The 16,093-nt window shown below is 40.3% G+C and overlaps 1 protein-coding gene across 9 annotated transcripts in view; it reads left to right on the plus strand.

Annotated features, from left to right (window-relative positions):
- Positions 1-16,093, plus strand: part of CALD1 (caldesmon 1) — a 203,404-nt gene that overhangs the window by 34,328 nt on the left and 152,983 nt on the right. For 2 of the 9 annotated variants that reach the window (XM_075757324.1, XM_075757415.1), the window contains exon 2: positions 8,310-8,394. The exons of the other annotated variants lie outside the window; for them this stretch is intronic. The gene's annotated coding sequence lies outside the window, so the exon portion shown is untranslated. The remainder of the gene's footprint in view (positions 1-8,309; positions 8,395-16,093) is intronic. 9 annotated transcript variants of the gene reach the window in all.

Raw genomic sequence — 16,093 nt, forward strand, 5'->3', positions numbered from 1 at the left:
TGAAATATTATTCATTAAGGAGATGGATGGGATACGAAAGCAGGAAAAATACTTTTTACAATAGTCCATGGCATCATAGAGCCATAGCAAATAACAAATCTTTTGAAAAATCCACCAAAGGGCAGAATTAGATTAACTTTTTAAGAGATTCAAGTAATGGGACAACTTGTGCTCTGTCACATGACATTTTAGCATGCACAAGTGAGCCAGACAACTATGTTATTTTAACCCACATTCAACATTCCTATCAGTAAATCTGCACAAAAGGCCCTATATGTATATCTTGTGTGGTACTATCATTAAATCTCTCTTTTTTTGCTACTGCCTGGAATTTCATTATGAACCATTAGTGATGTAATACTAAACCCATGGAATCTTAAACATGTCTTAAAATCTGTGGAATAAAGTAGACTACCAAATAAAAAATGTAGTACCAACAAAAAAATTTGCATCTCTTTCAAATGGCTCATTCCATTTTTTTCCCAAACATGTTTCAGCTCAAATGTCTCAAAATAAACTTGCTTCCATAGACCTGTTTTCCAATAAATGTTGTTTCTCTTTTCTTCCCTCCTCTGTTCCCAAGACACTATTTGCTGGTTCATTTAAATACAAAATGGCTGTTATATGCTGCCCTCTTTTGCATGAAGTGTGTTTGAATTGCTTCTGGTTGCTGTAGGAGCCTGTCTTTGGATTTTTCCTGGAATTGTAGGATTCTGAGACACAATTTCTCACCTTGTATTTGGAGATCCCCCAATGTTTTATTAATAAGTTATGTGAACCATGCCTGCCTCAAGTGAACAGAGTGAAATTTGTGTCTTTAAGAAGCTCCTTGGTTCGTAAAGGAGGGTATGATTTACAGTGTAGCCACTGGTAAAAAGAAAAAAAAAAGCTTTAAGCTCTAAAAATGTACCTTTAATTATATGGGGAGTGATTCAGGGATGTTCCAGATCCTCTGTGAAATGTTTAGCTGGCACAGAATCATGTTTCTATCAAACAGGAGTAAAAATTGAAGGGTGTGCTTTAAAAACTGCAGATCTTCAGCAGCCAAACAAGGGAAAAACTGTCTGCTTCTGAGTTTGAGTCCTGAACTTGGGTCACAACCACCCCACGCCACACCACAGGCTTGGGGCAGAGTGGCTGGAAAGCTGCCCAGCAGAAAAGGACCTGAGGGTGTTGGTTGACAGCCGGCTGAACATGAGCCAGCAGTGTGCCCAGGTGGCCAAGGTGGCCAACAGCATCCTGACTTGTGTCAGAAATAGTGTGGCCAGCAGGACTAGGGAAGTGATCGGCCCCCTGTACTCGGCTTGGGTGGGGCTGCACCTTGAATACTGTGTTCAGTTTTGGGCCCCTCACTACAAGACAGACATTGAGGTGCTGGAGCACATCCAAAAAAGAGCAATGAAGCTGGTAAAGGGACTGGAGCATGAGTCTTATGAGGAGTGGCTGAGGGAACTGGGGTTGTTTAGTCTGGAGAAGAGGAGGCTGAGGGGAGCCCTTATTGCTCTCTACAGCTACCTCAAAGGAGGTTGTAGCCAGGTGGGTGTTGGTTTCTTCTGCCAAGCAACTAGCAAAAGGACAAGAGGAAATGGTCTCAAGTTGCATCAGGGGAGGTTTAGATTAGATATTAGGAAAAATTTCTTCATCAGAAGAGTGGTCAGGCATTGGAATAGGCTGCCCAGGGAAGTGGTTGAGTCACCATCCCTGGAGGCGTTCAAAAAACATGTAGACGTGGCAATTCGGGACATGGTTCAGTAGACATGGTGGTGTTGGGTTGATGGTTGGACTTGATGATCTTAGAGGTCTTTTCCAACCTTAAAGATTCCATGAGTTTTAGTCTATAGGAAGGCATGTGCATTTGTTTTCTGGAAGCGCTATGGAAGCTGTTCTACTGGAGTTGGTTTTTAGCATGCAACCAGTGCTGGCTAGAGGTTGAAAAGTGGGATGGGGGATACTGGCAGGAGCACAGCATACTTTGGGGATGTCAAGGTCCCACTGACTGTGGGGAGATGCTGCCCCAGGAGCCTTCCTTGCACTGTGCAAGGATGTGACAAAGGATGGACCATTGGGCAAGGGAGTGCGTCCTGCATGCTCATGTATGTGCTTGGTTGCTAGGATCGATCAGGAGCTATGCTTAGGAAAAATGACTTACTGCCGGCTCCCTTAACGCAACATGTGGGAATGAGCTGAGGGCTACACTGGTCTCAGCCAGAGTGTGAACATCCATTAATATTCTGTCTTCAGTGTGACTGCTGCCATATCTGCTTGTCTAGCTGTCCTCCTCACTCTGGAGCAGCAAGTTATAAGGCTTTGCCATCATTCACTGCCTTATCTTGGGATGTGCTTTTATCTCTAGATGCATGGCTTTGACAGCTTTGTGACAGTCTTACACCTTCATGTGGCTGACACAAGCTTCAGTCCCATCCAACTTTCAGTCTGTCTTGAAACTATGCTGGGCGCCTGCTGTAAACAGCATTTACTAAATTGAGTATTTGATGCTCAGTGCATTCCCCCACTTGTAGAACTATAACTGTCCTACTGATGCCTGTAAGATGACCTTAGCTTCAAAAAGCATATCTTTTATGAACAAAGGCTAAATTTCAGCACTGTACCAAAATCAGTCTAGGCAAAATGTTGTTTGGTTTGTATTTTATTCCTAACATCAGCACAAGTTTAAAGTCTAGAAAATTAAACTCAGAAAATGAGGTGTGAAGTAAAAATTACATATGTTTTATAATATAGACTAACAATGTTCAGTTTAAATATGCAGGTCTGCCAGTTGTGTACCAAAGTAGGAATACCTCCAGCGACAGGAGCTAGAGTATGGGTGAGGCATTCAGCATGGTGTGACTGGGTGCTAGAGATCCTTCAGAGCAGACGATGCTTTGAATTCCACTCTTTGTGAGCCTGGTGACAAACTTGTCAAAAACAAATTTTCAGATTTAAACAACAAAACCAAACACAAACCTCCCTCCCATAAACCCCTGTCTCTTCAGAGTTTTCTTTTCTTTGAGCTATAACCTCACTGCTGATATTGGCTTAGGAATTGGCTGGTTGCCCAATGCAGTTGTCCCACAAAAATGTACAGAATCTCTATCTTTCAGTCTCCTATAAAGAAAAGCATGGAACAAAAATGTCAGGGGAAAAAATGTGTAAAATAGGACATGACCTTCTTTAGAGTAAATATATGCAAGACTTAAAGGATCTTCAAAAAAGCCATTTTTTTCTAAAATGCATATGTTTCTGTTGACGATTGATACCAGAATTGATAGAGGTAGTAGGACAGATGGGTGGGTGGTGGGATTTTTAATCAAAAATGTCTGATCAGATATTTTAAAACAGAATTCTGCTTACACATGCAGCTTTCACACATATGCTGTGTTTTTGTAGATTGACAAGGAAACAGAAGATAACCTGCATTGCTGCTTTTTCCTGTGACATAATTGAATATCACATGTTGAGTTGTCATCAAATTATTCTTAAACTGAATTTCTGACAATTTGTGTTCACATTTGGGTTATGAAAGGGACTAAAAGCTATACTTCAAGCAGTGTTATGGCTAACTGTTTTTTCACATCAGTGGTGAAAAATACTGGGGGAAAAAGTGCTACTCTAGTTCAAGTAACAGGCAAAGTGCTTTAGGTCTCTCTTAAATGCTGTTAGAGAAATTAAAGGACATATTTTAATAGGTAAAAGTGTAAAAGAAGTTACCTTGCTGTGGCAGGCAGAATTATTGTTTTGCCATTTTAACTATGTTCCTTTAACTGGTCACGTATATATAAAGCTTGTGAAAAATGACATCTCAAGGGAGATTTTCCAAAGCACCTGAGAAGTCTATAAGCTGCAACCTGTAGCACCTTTCTGTTACATTTCTGTCTTCAGTCTGGTCAGCTGTAAGAGGGTATTCATCCTTAGATGCAAATTCCCAACTATCAAGCATTTCAGATGTGGTCGTGCGTATGTGTGATTCTGCGTTGTGGGTTGCTTGCTATTAGGACATCAGAGAGGAGCTGCTGTCTGTGAGTGACGAGTGGTCATTTTCATGTTGTCTCTTCAGGTGATCGTAAGTGGAAGATGGTATTGCTGGTTGCACTGAAAGATATTTTTGCCATTTGCCTCCTTTAAAATGTCTGCAGCCCAGATCCACTTGGGTTGTGATGTCTTTTGATCTCAGGAGCTGACTAAAACCAGGCCAAGTAATCCCTGGGAACTTCTGTAGCCAGAATTGCTGGAAAGCAGGGTAATTCAGCACATATAATGCTTTCCTCTGAATCCGCGCCATACCTGATATGGTTTCAATGAATTGCTTGGCTGTTGTTCACGCCTCCTGTTTTAATAGCCCTGAGCCAGGGCTCCAAATACATTCAGAAGTCAAAGTTTGATTTCTATAGGTATTTAAAAGTTTGTGCTGTAATGGGGGGAGTTGTCCTCAGCATTTTGGACAAACAAAACTTCAAAGGGTATAGCATTTCATGGGTGTGGCAATGGAGTAAGGTATTTTGTTTCCTTATTTAGGTTATAGAAAAGAGGATCAAGCCCCTTCCAGGAGAATGGAAGGAGGTTGCCCTTGGTGCCATCACTTTTGTTTGCTAATGCAGGCTTTACTATCTAAGTGTTCCCGTGTTTAATACCACGCAACAGGCCCACCAGGATTGCCCTGCTGTGAGAGACTATGATGCCTTCACCCAATTTCCAAATGTCGTGTAACACCCTGATGCTACTGCTTACTGATATGAGAAGGGACCACATCGTAGGCTACCGTCTTTGTGAAACGGGATGCGTGTGAAGCCCTGCAGCTCATCTTCCTTGGACCTCAGGCCTGATTCTACAGCTCCTGTGCCCACATCACTTGGGTTGACCTGATATCAAATAAGCAGCAGCAGCATAACAGTGAATGAGACCTCATGTTCATTTATGTTGCCAAAATAGACTAAAGCATTAAAAAGTTGTACTCTAAGTTGATCTGGACGACTTATAGGCACTCCAGGTTTTAAGGACTAGCTCAGAAAACTTCCAAAATTTTTTGTAGTGCACCATTAATTTTTATTTTGCAGAATGTGAGAGACAGACAACGTATACTTTGTTGTTTTCTTGACCTACAAAGAATTATGGTGCTATACCATGTTTACACAAAGCTAGTTCTGGTATGCAAAAGTAAACCACAAAATCTAGCTTGCTTATTGTAGTGGTCAAGTTAAATTGAAGGGAAGGAGTTTCTCAATGATATTAGACTAATGAATTGTGATCTAAGCTATAATGATTTTATTTTCTGAAAATTATCCTGTCCCCCTTCCTACAGAGAACAGAATTTCACCTTGGAAAAGAGCAATGGAAAAAAACGTGCTTTAGTTTGCTTATAAAAATGTAAATGGTCTGCTGCTCTGTTTAGAAGTAGCTATCTATACCTATAAAATTATGAAAAAAAGATAGTACTGACAACTTGAAGAGAAAGACAAAGTTTATATTTCCACAAGTGTTTGGGTTTGATACCCATATCTCCATTTCCCCAACCTGGTAATTAGTTGATCAATATGTAAGTAAATATAATAATGAGATTTTCTATAGGAAAGATGAAATAAAATGATAAATCTATTTGTATCACACTTTGGTCTCCTTTAGGAAGAAGTGAAAGATAATTAACTCTCAGCTTTTCTTTAGGTGTGGCATCCAGAGATTGCTTGAGTATGAACCAAATAGATTAGTCTGATACAATCTTTTTAGTTGTTGGTGTCCCTTGACTTTGATATTTTGCAGGCTATATAGTATAAAACAGTATGAAAGTATATCAACAGGTAGATAAAACACTCCTCTGGCTCAAATCCTGCCTAGTCATTAGTGTTGACACATTCGTAGTCTTTTACTTCATAGATGATGTTTCATTATTGTTTCCTTTTAGGAGAGAATTCAGGTTTTGATAGCTTTGAGGGCACAAACACAGACTTTATGCATGGAAAATGTCATTGCAATTAGGAAATAAATGGTGTCAAATATATTCATTAATTTTGCTTCACTGAGAAATTCTTGAAGATATGTGGCATAATGGATTTATTTTTATTTTAATTTTTTTTTGGTACTGTGCTTTGGACTTCAGAATAAAACCAGCCCATGAAAGAAAAACATGTCTTTGGTCAGATGTGTGTGCATGTATGTTTTGGCTCTGCTGCAATGAATGTGTGCCTAACTTCAAGCAGGGGAGTAATCTTGTTTGGTTGGTGAGGAGCATGCTTAAGTACCTTGTGAATGTGAGCACTTAAGAATGACTTGATGTTAAGGTACCACAGGAAACAAGGCTAAGTGAAAGCCTTAGAATAGGATTGAGAGCTGCTTCTGATTGAGACTGTCGACTTTTGACAGAGCTTTATCTCTGAAATATCTCAGAAGTCAGAAAGTTACAGAATTTAATGCTGTTCAATTCTGCTATATTACACCTTTTGAATTTTTATTTTCCTCATCATATGTAAATGATAGTGTATTTCTTTTATTCATGGCTACAGTAAGTTATGTAAGGTGAGCAGTGTAAAAGCTGAATTCCTACTTTAAAGAACTCAATCACTGCATGTAACTCCGTGACTCCTGAATGGCATGTCAGTCATTGGATTTTATTAAGGACTGGAGCAGTTTTGTGTTTTATTGATGCAAAGATAGATCTAGATTTTTCTCTGGATTAGAACATTCAACTGCTATAGACTTTAATGGGAGTTTTATTGAGGCTGACATAGTCTAGAAACCTGGACCTCTGGAATGCTTAGAGGGAATCTGTATTCTTTTCACCAGATCTCCTGGATTTGGCAAACCTCAGAAAAAGTTGATCTCTTCAGCACTTACTGCAATGCAGTCTTAGGAAGATCCAGAGTGAGGAACTGCCACCTCAGCTGGACATGGCTGCGGTTTTCCATCTTGGTAGTTCTTGGGCCAACAATGGTGTTTCTTGTTTTTGTAAAACAAGAGAGCACAAGCTGTGTTTCGCCATGGTGGAGCACAGTACTGTATGTGTTGTGGAGACTTTCACTCCTCTGTCATCCCATCACATGCTATCTTCATAAGACCTCATTTGGCAGGCAGTATAAAATTAAAACAAACTCCTCAAAATTCTCTAAGATAAGCAAACCCCCCTCAGCACCACTGCTTAGGGATTTAGGAGAAATGGTACAAAAATGCAGTGTCACTCGCAAAAGCATGATATATTTTTCCAGAGCTTTGTCCAATCTCCTGCTCAAGCCAGGTAGTCTAATGAATACTCTTAAACACATGTGCTGATTGTGTTGATTAGGTGGAGAACAGGGAAGGTAAACTGTATTTGTTTAATTGAAGGCTGCTTGTGAAGCCAGCTCATTTTTGAGGGACCTTTCTTCACCTGGTTTAACAGATAAATAAAATTACTCTGGACCTTGTGATACCAGCCTATAGGCAGATACCAGTATATAGATATTTGGAAGTTTTCTTTCTTTCAGTGAAACACTGCCTCTGTAGATGAAAGGGAATGGGAGCCACTAGAGCCCCTGAGAAGCTTCCCAGGTGGTTTATGTTAATCCAAGTGGGATATCTGAGTCAATTCTCCCAAGAACTCCTTCCAGTTCTCCTGCTGAGGCATCACTCAGGCAATTTCCAGTCTCGCTGCACACTGCCCAAGCTATTCTCATTTATCCTGGCTTATTACTTGGAGGTGGCTGTTGTATCGCAGTAACAGTCACAAAGTGGCTAAGTACATGTAAAGGCAGACAAACAACCTGTCACTGAAAACTGTGTAAATGCACTGCAGCAGCTATGCAGAAATAGCCAAACATTTTTGCATCTTTGACTGGAGGCAGCCAGCAATCAAGGAACCACATTGGTCTGCAGCCAAAACAAATAGGGAATTCCCTTGGATACTTTTTGTGAAGTGAATCATGGGGGCATAATCAGGTTTGGCGCTCTATTAATTGGTGTAGTTTGGCTATTAAAATTCTCAGTTCTGTGGCTGTTGCTTCCCAGGCTGTTCTCAGGATTGCATTTCACTGTGGCTGGGTTACGGTCACGGCAGCAAGATCAGGTGAATGGAGCAATTTTCCCTGCAAGTGGAAGCAACTCTTCCCTTAGTGGGGCTTTGTATGCATAGTGCAGTCTGCCCTTTCTTGCGTGGGATTTTCTTCTTCCTCATGGAGAAGTCATTGGAAAAAGAAAAGGAGCTGCAACTCATCTTAGTGGTGCAATAGTACCTAGCAACTGCAGCAAGAATGGAGATCTGGTCTGCTTTCTAGATCATCCTTACTGTAAAGTTGTTCTGCCTTTGGTACCCTCTGCGTTCCCACCTGTAAACACATCTGTCTTTCTAGTGCCTGTGGTAACTGTTTGGTTACTCAAAGAATCCCTTGGGAGCTGAAGAGGCAGCATATTCCAGGCACAGGGGCATCATAACTGGTGAGATATGCTATTAATGCTTATATTTATTTATTTATTTTCTTGGAGGTGTTTTATGTTCAGTTGAGACAATTGTTATCATGACTAGTACTTTACTGTTAGCTTACTTTGAAACTCAAGGTCTGTTGTGGAAAGAGGCTATTCTGGGCGGTTAGTATTCAGCTTAGTTTAACACATTTGGAATATACTTTATGGTAGTCCTTGATTGAACTGGCTGTCAGAAGTTGCTTGGGTATTTGGGAGTCTTCCACCTTGATGTTTCCTTTTGTTAATGTTTTGTGTGCTAAGGATTATGAGTAAATATGTGCATGGTAATCTAGCGCTCTGAAACTCTGGAGAAATTATTCCACATTGTGGTTTCTGGACATTACCTGAATGGGAAGGGAGCATTTCTTCCCTGGAGAAGGCCTAACTCTTATTTGTCTTTGTCATTAAGCCTACATACGGTCATTGCACACACACACGTTACAGACTGAGGTAATTATTTCAGCTCAACAGCCATACTAGTCTTTCTCCTAGTGAAAGGTTCTGTATATGGAGACTATTATATGTCATTAAGATAATGTTGCTGAATATGTTAGCAAAGTCAACGATTCTACATTCCCTAGATGTCCTGGTTTTAGTTTGACAGGGACGTGTAAAACAATTCTGCTTGCCAGGTGGGGAGAAATTTGCCTTTCAAAATTGTTGCTTCAGCAATTGATAGGAGTCTTGCTAAGCAATGATAATAATAATAAGCGTTCCCAGGCTACACTTGGTTTATAATTGATGTTTAGCACAAATTGCTGCAAGTGAGGGAACTCCATCATTCTGACTACACAGGTGGAGGTTATGGTGTCATGCGTAGCAAATTTGCTCATCCAAAAGGATGGGACATTTTTATAAAACAGCCAAGTTACAGTAGTGAAGACTAAGGAAAACAATTAAAAGGGATTTAAAACTTAAGTGAAGAAGCCAGCCTCAGTGAGGAGGTGGGAAGGGACTTGCCTTGAATGATTACCCTGTTTGAACACCTCTCTGAAATGACTGGCCAGTATCAAGGGCTGTGTCATGGATGAGGGGTATCACAGATCTGATCTTGGCTTTTCCTCTGAGGGAAATGTTTTGCAAGTGTCCCAGGAAGTCATGGTCATATACATGACAGAACTGATAGCTGTTGTGTCTGCAAGTCTCTTAGTGAATAGCAGATAAAGGCTTGCCTTTGAGTCGTGTTGCCTCTTGTACCGTTTTTCTAGTCCGCTTTTTATGATGGCTGGTGTTCATCAGGCAGATCCAAGAGTCCCAAGCAGGGCAGAGTCCTGAGCACGTACTGTGTTTGTGTGGTCAGGCAGAGCCTGCTCTTCTGGGCTCTGGCCATCGCAGTGTGTGTCAGGACATGAGGGAAAGAGGCAGTGTGAGCTGGGCTAAAGCCAGGAGTAACAGAAACCTAAAAGTGATAGTTTGTTGGACAGTATTGGCTCCCAAACACTTTTTAATTTGCATGTAGAAGGGTAAAGGATCCAGTTTCAGTCCTTGGGAATAATTAGTCCTTAAGCAGTGGAAAACAAAGCAATATGCAATTGGTGAGTTGTCCTGACAAACAGGCATGTCAGAGTAAAACTATTTTTTTGAGGCTGTTAACTCTGCTGACTAACAGAGAGTTGGTTAATTCTGTAAGGATAATGTTTTGGGCAAATCCCAGCCTCCAAATGCCTGCAGGCAGACTTGTCCATATTTGAGGTCTAGTGTTCCTCCTTTGGGCCATATATTTTAAGAGGAATTTTAATGGAAGGAAACATTGTTGCAGAGTAACAGCCTTCTCTGAAGCACTTTCCAAAGAGATGTTAAGGCCAAAGGTCTTGTTTTTTCAGGGCAAAAGATGTGAATCCTCTAATATTTACTCAGTTATAAATAGCAATGAGCAAGGCTCTAAGGATGGATTCCTGGGAGATTGCAGCAAGGGAAGTCATTCCCCAAACTGAGCAAAGGCAATGGTTGTCTTTAATTGTTGCATCTCTTTGGCACAGAGAACAGTATTATCATTAAACAGATAGCAAATAATTGGAATAAATTTGTGAGTTTTTCATTCCTTTGCTCAGGTGCCTCATTCCTCTTCAATTCCAACAAGAACAAAAATGTGTCTTATTTCTAACAAGAGATGATAGTTTGACACTGGGGGAACCTTCATTCTAAATGTTTTGGTTCTCCAGCCATGGCAGCAGTGATGCAGGTTATGTTAGCGTTAGGACTGTGCAGATGGTAGGAGAAAGGGCAGCCTGGTGTGGAGGGGAAGCACTTGACTGGGATGCAGGAGGTGAACGACCAACTGGGCTTGGGCAGGTAACTGCCTTTATCCATACCTCCTTTCCCCCATCTGTAAACAGAAGGGAAGATTACTTTTCTTTGAGAGCTGCTGTTTGAAAATGTTGTGTTACTTTCAGCTGAAACCAAAATCTGCTAATATCATTGATAATAATCGAATTAGCTAACATTTATCTATTTACAGATTAGTTTGCCTCCCACAGTGAAATTCAGCATCTTACAGTGTAGGTCTTATAAAGCTCAGCATGCAATTTATGCATTGCCAAAGAGTTAACATGAAACCCAAGTGATGCATAAGCCTTGCTAAAGAGGCTGAAGGCCAGAGCCTTCCTAATGCCTTGATGCTTCTGAACAGCGTTACAGCATTCGAGGTGTGTTTATAGACTCATGGGTCTGCCTGGAACCATGGGGCCGTCCTGGTGCATGTGAGGCATCTGCGTCGTTCATGTGCATCACCAGGAAAATAACACCTGTATGTAAAATTTAAAAAAAATAAGGAAAAGCACAGCATTAATTTTTTGGAAAAGGAGTGCGGGTGCTGGTTTGCTTTCTAATTTTCTATATCAAGAGTGAATGTATGGTAACTAAACTGACTGGAAAATGTGTTTTGTAACAAATGCGTTAGCTAAGACCTCAAATAGAAAGAAAAAAAAAGTATTTTTCAAGTACTGATATGGTTTTGTGTAGATGTATGTTTTTTCTGTTAGTACTTATTGGAGAAAAAAAAATCAAAATTGGCCTCTAATAGTTCTTAAGTATTACACAAATTCTTGCAATGTAGCTTTTTTTTTTCTTCTTCCTATGGTAAGACAGGTATTTAACTTTTTACAAAGTTATAGCTAAACTCTGTGAGATGCTTTAAAGTTTAGCAAATCTAACAGATATCCCATTGTAACCTCTTGTGTGCTATCCACACCTAAAAAATTATATTTAATGCCCAGTACTCAAATCCTCCCCCCCCAAAGTAACAGGGATTAAATGACAGAATTGCTGCTTTTTTTGGTGGTTGTTGGTACTATCATATATGCTAAAGGCATTCCAACCAAGGGCATGTGGCTGTAATGGAATTTGATGTACAATCAGTTTTAGGGAACAGCCTGTGCCTTGTTAATATAATCCATAAAAGGTATCCAAGCTTCCTGAAACCAGTCCCTTCTGTTTCCAAGTCTGCATATGATCTCATAGGAAATGATCTGGGAGAGGCTAGCTAACCCTTTTGCATAATCAAGGTAGCATTGTTCTTTTAATGTCTAAAGTGACTTTGTTTCACTGATACAAGCTCAATGATCCGCTTTTCCACTGTTGCCAAATCCCTGTTATCAGACTTCACAATGATTTCAGTGGCGTTAGATTAAAAAGTGAGAGGACTGAAGTGTGACTTAAAGACTAGCCTTGATAACGTCATTCACTTGCTTTGTCACCCTTTTTTTGTCTTAACTATTTTAAAAATCCTAAACCACTTGCTGCCTGGTGAAATTTGAAAGATGGAAATGCAAATACATAACACAAGCGGGTGAGGTTTATTTTGCAGTGGGCTCAGAGGCAAGTAAAGAATCTGCACCTCGCCAAGTTTCATAAATGGCAGTAGTAGCAAGGCAGATAGTGAGGAAAATACCTGCCCTGCATATAGATTTGATATTGTAAAATCTCTCATATGTAACATTAGCAGTAGATATAGAAAGTATGTTCTTGTATTGGAGCCCTTTAAAACTTCCTTTTTCTGAGATGTTTACACAAATGCCGAATGCCTCCTACAGTGTGTGTTCTTTTATATCCTTGGGATACCCAGGATTTCCTTACTATATCTAGCCCAAGAAGGGAAACACTCCAAAGAACGTCTATCTCTGAAAGCCTTGTACGGCAGCTAGTGTTAATCTTCATTGGCAGGGGAGAGAGAACAAAAGTATCTGGGTTTTGTAACTGTCTAGAAGTACAATTATGGTCTAGTTCATGTGAATAGGTAGTAACTGCACCAAACTGAAATTACAGTGAGCCTAAGCAGAGGGCTCTGTGGCACTCTGCTTACTGCTGAGTTGTTAAGTTTGGCACTCTGCTCTGGGCTCCAGTCAAACATTTTCTTAACCATATTAGGTTATATGGAAATTGGCCAACAAGCAATAGGCTTTTGATGTACTTACTGTTTGTGCACATACTTTATGGAGTAGACAGCCACTGCTTTTCTTAAGAACTAGCAGGTTTCACAAAATAAGAGAAATGGAACCCTTTAAAAATTGTCATTAAAGTTTGATAGTAGAAAAAAAAGAGCATTTCCCAAGACAAAGGAATCAAAAGGTGACATTGTTGTAATGCAAGTTTGTGGTTCCCTTGTGCTTTTCATCCATAGATCTTGATCGCTCTGTAAATCAGACCCCAATAAAAGCCCAAATAGTTAAATATTATGCTGTTAGGTGAAAAACAGGAGTGCAGTGAACCTGACAGGCTAAGGCAACAAGCATACCTGTTTCTTTTGGCAGACTCACCAAGGCGTGGTAGCCCCCAGCAGAGGGGCAGAACCAACGAGTGGATCGGTGACTCTCTAAAGTCTTGCAACAAGTTTTGCTTGAGTTTGTCACATGGAGCCTTTTGTGTCCTGATGGACTGTCAACAAGGTCCACTTATGTGCCTGCCCTGTTTCCTGGAGAAAACAAAGAGGAAACCCAGAAGTTACTAAATATTGAGTTGTTTAGTTCCTTCATCATTGTGAATTATCCCAAAGCCAAATAGAATGGGATCTGGCATTTATTTTCGTGATTGTTCTTCAGGATGGTTAGAGGAGAGACGTGACCCACTGGTGAACGCCCCATTTGGGACATTGTTCTTCAATGCATGCAGGCTGGTCTACTTGTGTCAGGGAGTTCCTAAAGCTGTGGCTACCCCACTACTTGGGGTAATGCAGACATCCTGGAAATATTCAAGTTCAGGTTTGATGAGGCTCTGAGCAACCTGATCTAGTTGAAGATGTCCCTGCTCGTTGCAGGGGGATTGGACTAGATGACCTTTAAATCCTCCTTCTAAACCAAACCATTCTATGATTCTGTGCCTGTGTTGCTTCCAGGTTAAAGATATCTGAAATTTCCCCAGCCAGGGACAGAATATTCCATTGGGGAAATTTCAACACTTGTTTTCAACCTAAAATTTCAAAATAGAGTGTTTTCCAGATTTAGCTGGCAATTTTTTTGTTCAAGAAGCAGTAGTGTTGATTAAGCATATTATCAGATCTACTCCATACTCTAGTAGATTTTGCTATTAAAAATCATTGATCATTTTTGATCAATAAATGTCTTTATGATTTTTAGTTTACTACTACTCCCTGTAGATGTAAACTCTTGTTTCACTAAAATGATTCTTTGCCCTTGCTAATGGTCTTCTAATACTTGCAGACAGTTGTCACGTCCCCTTCTTAGGATTTAGTCAGTTGATGCATCCTTAGCTCTTTTAATCTCTCTTTGCAAGTCAGTTCCTCTCTGCTTGCTTAACATTTTTATGGCTCTCCTGCGATCTTCCTCTGGCTTGTTATTATCATTCAGGAAATGAGTTCTCCAGAGCTGAATGAAGTATTCCAGGTATGATCACCACAGAACTGTTTTAGGGATATTACCTTTCTGCCCTGTGAGGCTGCCTTTCTATTTCATTTAATATCTTTTGGTGTCTTTCTGCTGCCACATCATGTACCAATTTGATGTGTACTCCTAAGAAACTGGATTAAACAAGGCCAAATTTAAACCCTTTGAGCCTTTTGATTGTGAATTTTGGTAACATCTTTCAAACACGCAAAAAAGGCTGAAGCCATGCCTGTGGTTTGTACCTAAAGACAGCACTGCGCTGACAGGAGGTTGGCATCATCTCATGAGTTCTGACCCTGCTTTTTGCTGAGGATGTGTATGATGTTATACAAATCATTCGACTTCTTGGCCCCGCGTCCATATGCGTTAGAGGATGAAAACACTATAGTAGCTGCATTTTGTAAGGCTACTGTGAGGGTTGGTTCAAGTTTGCACGTGATCTGAAAAATATAAAGAAGTGGAAATGTAAAATATTTGGGAAAAATGCTGCAGCAAGTGACATTACGTGACCTGTAAGCTTATGTTGTCCAGGCTTGTGGAAATAGAGGAGGACCATTTTTAAAAATTCGGTTTGTGCATAGTCATTTGTTACCTTGTTTACCAAAAGAAGAGGGGAGCTAAATATAAATGAAAAGCATGAACTTTATATTGAGTGTAACTGCTGCAAATTTCACTAGAAACTAATTGAAAATATGGTTTTAACACGTCCACATTTGCTTTGTTGTTTTGCCCAGCTGTTGATTTTTATTTTAAGAGATTTGCACAGGCAAGTGTACAATCATCTGAAAATCTTGGAAAAGGAAGTGAGCCCGTCTTTTGTTTTGGTGTGTTTATATCAGCGCAAAATGAATGCAATATCATAAAAAAATGTAGCAGAGCTAGTAGAAGAGCATGGAGAAGATAAAATGTTATTTTTACACGTACTTTGAACCCGTGTAAATGATACGTCACAAAGGCTGGTAATCCACGCACTGGCACGGCATATGGTTTTACTGGATTAAAGAAAACTGTGTCATACCCTGCTGCATGAAGCAGATGCAGCCGGAGGCAGATTTATCTAACTCTCCTCTGCCCGTCTTCTTTGCGAGGTGCAAAGCTGCTGAAGTTTTCACTGCAGAAACATCCAGTTGATGTTAATTTGTGAGGAGTTGGTGCGTATTGGCGGTATATACCTGGTGAGGTGTTCTCTGAGCATAGTAACACACCTGAGAGCCAGGCTGACTTGTGGGCAGTCTTTTTAATCAGGTCTGGTACTGCTTATGTGAGCTGAGAAACTTGCAGTAATGGTCCTTGAGATTTATAAATACATCTATGATTTGTAGTTTTAGTAAGCTAGGTTTATACTTGGAAGTGAATGCTCTGAGGTGACTGATCATGAATATAGTTGAAAAAAACCATTTTCTTAGCAATAGTTGAATTTTTGACTCTATATAGCTGCTTATAGAGTTTGGTGATTGAAAGATTACAAAACCACTTTTGTGAAAATTACTGCCCAGGTGAAGGCTTTTTCCATAGACTGGAGCCATGGATGAGGACAGAAAGGTGTGCAAAAGGTTTGAAAAGCGCAAGGGGAATGTGCAAAGGCACATGAGCTCTTGGGGCAGGAGGAAGGAAGTGAATAGTTGTGGTGTTCTGCAATTCCACAGTGCATCAGACTAAGACAAAAGAGATGGAAATGCAACCTCAGTGCTGAATTCACTCAAGGGAAATGGGGGGCAGGTAGAGAGAGAAACACTTCTGTTGGTTCCCACTTTAGGTCCAATACAGAATGGAGCTCTGCTGTAGGGCTGTAGTTCAGTTCTTGCAAGAAGTATTTCTATGGAATTTTGGCCTTA

The sequence above is a fragment of the Balearica regulorum genome, chromosome 1, assembly GCF_011004875.1.
Source record: "Balearica regulorum gibbericeps isolate bBalReg1 chromosome 1, bBalReg1.pri, whole genome shotgun sequence".
Classification (NCBI taxonomy): Eukaryota; Metazoa; Chordata; class Aves; order Gruiformes; family Gruidae; genus Balearica; species Balearica regulorum.